The sequence below is a fragment of the Daktulosphaira vitifoliae genome, unplaced genomic scaffold (assembly GCF_025091365.1).
Source record: "Daktulosphaira vitifoliae isolate Bord-2020 unplaced genomic scaffold, ASM2509136v1 Scaffold_3, whole genome shotgun sequence".
Taxonomy (NCBI): Eukaryota; Metazoa; Arthropoda; class Insecta; order Hemiptera; family Phylloxeridae; genus Daktulosphaira; species Daktulosphaira vitifoliae.
This window is the reverse complement of record NW_026099574.1, coordinates 3,327,578-3,332,070: the sequence shown is the minus strand read 5'-3', so window position 1 is coordinate 3,332,070 and position 4,493 is coordinate 3,327,578. Positions and strand designations below refer to the sequence as shown.

General features: G+C 25.2%; 1 protein-coding gene across 1 annotated transcript in view; it reads right to left on the bottom strand.

Moving 5' to 3' along the window:
• LOC126903343 (uncharacterized) overlaps positions 1 to 4,493 on the bottom strand; it is an 11,985-nt gene that overhangs the window by 6,968 nt on the left and 524 nt on the right. The gene's annotated exons all lie outside the window — the stretch shown is intronic.

Here is a 4,493-nt window from a genome sequence, read left to right as displayed (position 1 = left end):
AGCTTTTGTAATTATCCACCAATTTCTTAGAATTAAACACTATCTACTGATTTGCATCGAAGCGTTTCTTATGATAGTGATTTTAATCACTGTCAGATTAAATCTATACTGGACCCAACTATGCAACGTCCCCACTATGCCGCGACTCCACTGTGCTGGGTTTTTTTTAACTTCACTTTAGAAATTTTTCCGGAAATACCGACACTTAAATATATATCTTAAATTAAAACTTATGTAATATACTTTATTATGAAAAAAAAAAAAATTGACCTCTGAACTTGTCTTCATGGTAAAAACGGACATCAAAGTTAAAGAAAAACGTACAATTTTTGTGAAAAAATTCTCGATTTTATATTTTATATTAATAAATTTATAAGGCTATAACTTATGGATAAATGTATAAATCAATATAATCATTTTTTATAACAAATTTTTATATACCCTTTTCATTTGATACACTTTTTTTGTAAATCGGATCTACTCGTTTATACAAGGGAGGTCAAAACTTTAAACATGCGTATTGAAACTAGGACATTTTCAATTGAATTTTTGAAAGTGTTCCAGAAGTACTAACACTTTTATATATATCTTAAATTAACGCTTATGTAATATACTTTAATTTGAACAAAAAAAATGTAACCTTTGGATTTGTCTTCATGGTAAAAATGACTACCGTATTCAAAAATATGCTATTTTTTTGTTAAAATTCTGGGTTTTATATTTGATTTTATTTTAAAATACCTGACAAGGGGAGTACAAAGATTCTCATAAATATTATATAAATAAAATTGATATAGCATAGAAAGATAAACTTATTTAAATTATTTGCTTTTTTGAAGTCGAGAAAAATAACTTTGAAATTTGAATTAGCTTAAATAGCAATATTTTTCAGTCGAAGTTAGCGACGTACACTTGCCGAGTTGTAAATCTTATGTTTTACGCGCTTGGAGTACAAGGTTCCAACCCGCGTTTGCAATGAATTTTTTGAATTTTTTCTTAATTCTTTTTGAGTTAGAATGAATTTTAAACTCCTTTGATTTTTATCTCATTTTGATTCAAAAACTTCAATAAATTTCAAGGATGCTATCACTGTATCTGCCACTTGCGAGAAGAAATTTCTTATTAATATTAAAATTATTTTACTATATTTTAAGTTTTAGCTTCGATGCAAAGCTGAGAAGACATTTTTTTGTGACTATCATTTATTTTCTCTGCTCTAACTTGACCTACTTTTTCCAACGATACATCAAATGTATAAAATTGGTATCTAGTTGAAGAGATTACCCTCAAACATTGAAAAAAAATTCTAATTTATCAACTAAAGAGCTACTTATCCCATGTTCTCCATACAGACAATTAAAATCATTCATTTCTAATGTTTTCAAAATATTTATTGACGAATCAAGTTCGATATGATAATTTGATATGATAGGTTTCAAATACAAAATTAAATCATTTTACTTTGTAATTTAATAATTTTTTTAACTCTATTTGTGTGTGCTACTACTAGACTATAATATTACAAATTTTTTTGTAACATGTTGCTATATAAATCATTTAAAAAAAAAAAATGATTATTTTCTCCTGAATTAACAATGGATTTTTACAATTATAAACAAATTTTATAATACGCTCAATTGAGTAAATCTTTTTAACAACTTTGTTTTGTTTGGTTCATTTAGTTAAAGTAAATCATTAATATTAATGATTATTTCAATTGCAGAATCTTTTTAAACACCAAAAATTACTATTACTTCTATTTAAGTTATCTATTATGATAAAAATGTAAAAAAATATTGAGCTACTCTGATAAATTTACTATAAATAGTATTTTTAAAACTTCCTAACCGCATACTAATCTTAACGATACAATTTTTTTAAATCTCATAAAATTTTCTAATTAATGATGTTTATTTCAAACTTGCCAATTGAGTTAAAAGTTATGGTAAAATACATTAATTTTTTTTTGTTATAAACATTCACAAAAATCAACTTTAATTGATTAAAAAAATAGGTTAAATATGTTATTTTCCTTATTTTTAACATATTAATAATCAAAATCAGTATTAATTTAAAACAATTTTTTTTTGTTCTGAACCCTTAAACAGTGCGTGGGGGGGAGGTTCTAGCATACCCTCACATAAATAAAAACGGATGTATTATATTGTATAAAAGGTGTACATAGATATAAATTTAGAAGATGGTTTTTATAGTAATATTGAATCGATTTTCATAAATAAATACCTTCGAAATAAAAATATATGACTTAAAATATTTATCAAAATTAAAATGGGTAATATTTACCCCCACGCAACTTATAATATATAATTTTTTTTTGTACTTGAATTTTTTTCAAAATATCGTTTTATCGCAAATGTAATGTTATAATCGATATAATATTGTGGAATTGGAATTATGTGGATCTACCACCGACTGCGCAATTAAGTTTTAAAAATAAATAATCTATTGAGAATTTCCACCAATCGATTATACGGAACNTAATCTATTGAGAATTTCCACCACTCGATTATACGGAACAATAAGAACAAAACATGTAATAAATACATCGCGTATATTAAACAGTATGCAAAGATTGTTGGGAGAAAAATCAATGTTCAACAGATTTAGAATAATTGTATATATTCGTATCATAATAATTAAATGTATTGTAATATTAATAATAAAAACATTCAATTCAGAAAAATGATTATATAAATATTAATACACATAAAACTAATAAATATAAGTCGTGTTTGAACTGTATAAATTTATTTTTAGTTATCGTACCCGTACTCGCGTGCGTGTCATCAATATTATTTATATGTATAAACATATTTTTATTTTGACTGACCATTATCATCCGCGTGTCTACGGCTTACGTATACAGGGTGTTCAGTAAGTCAGGAAACGGGTATCTATTGTTCTCATTGTTACAAACAATTAGAACAATAGAAACCCGTTTCTTGACTTACTGAACACTCTGTATATTTACACACTTTATTCTTATTTAGAGATATACAGGGTGTTCAGTAAGTCAAGAAACGGGTTTCTATTGTTCTCATTGTTACAAACAATTAGAACAATAGAAACCCGTTTCCTGACTTACTGAACACCCTGTAGAACTCATTCATTCCGATTACAAAGGATGAAACCAGTATCGTCATTTTTCGTCACTACCTCCACGTTACGCGCCTGCTGCTTTCCTTGGATGTGGTAGCCGTTTCTCAGATACCCTCCCCGGAATCGAACCCTGATTTCCCGTTACCCATTACAACCATGATATTGATAGTAACTACTATCATAACATGAAACTAAAAAGTGAAAAATAAATATAATTTAAAAAAACTAAAAAAAACAAGCTTTTAAAGCACATCGAACTAAAAAGTTAAAAATAATTTTTAAACTTATTTTAAAAATTATTTTTAACTTTTTAATTCGATGTGCTTTAAAAGCGTGTTTTTTTAGTTTTTTTAAACTACATTTATTATACTTTTTTTATACTTTTTTAGAAATGGGTCTGATAGACCCCCACGTGACTATGAACGTTAAAAATAGGTTCGCGCCTGCTAAAGGGTTAATTATTTTTTTTTTATATGTAAATACTTAATTTTTAATAATGAGTAAAAATATTCAATCTTAGAAGTGATAGAAAAAGTCTAATGGCACATTTGAAAACATTGCGAAAAGATGATTTAGAAAAGTATATTTTTATATCTGAAGAAAGTTCCTTGTAGTCCAGTGTAAAAAACGTATAACTTTGTTAACTGTTATAACTTTATAAAAAAATGACCAAATCAGTATAATTCTTTTTTATATCGATGCATATCTTTACCTATCATTAACTCAGTTCTGGATATTTCAATTGTAGAATCTTTTTAAGTACCAAAAGTTACTTAGAAATGATTATTATGATTTCTATTTAAGTGTTCTATTACGATAAAAATGCAAAAAAATAATGAGTTTTTCTGATAAATATACTATCAATAGTAATCATAAAATTTCCTGACTGAATATTAATCTTAAAAATAGCATTGTTTTAATTCTAATAAAATTTTCTATTTAATGATGTCAATTTCAAACTTGTAATTGAGCTAAAAGTTATGGTTAAATATTCAATTTTTTTAGTATAAACTTTCACAAGACTTTATCAAACATTTTTCATCAACTTTAAAAAACCAAAAAAATAGGTTAAAAATGAAAATTTAGATTCATCATTTTTAACATATCAAAAATCAAAATCAATACTAATTTGAAAACAAATTTTTTATCATTTATTTATTCTTTTATAAGTTATTAGTAATAATATAAAAAATTAAAAGTGATAGAAAAAGTATAATTGCAGATTTGAAAACAACTCGAAAAATTGATTTAGAAAATTATATTTTTGCTTCTGGTGAAAGTTACTTGTAGTCCAGTGCATTTATTTATAGTGACAAATATTTTTTATTGAAAAATATTGCATCAAGCACTTTAAATTTTTAATTTAAAAAATA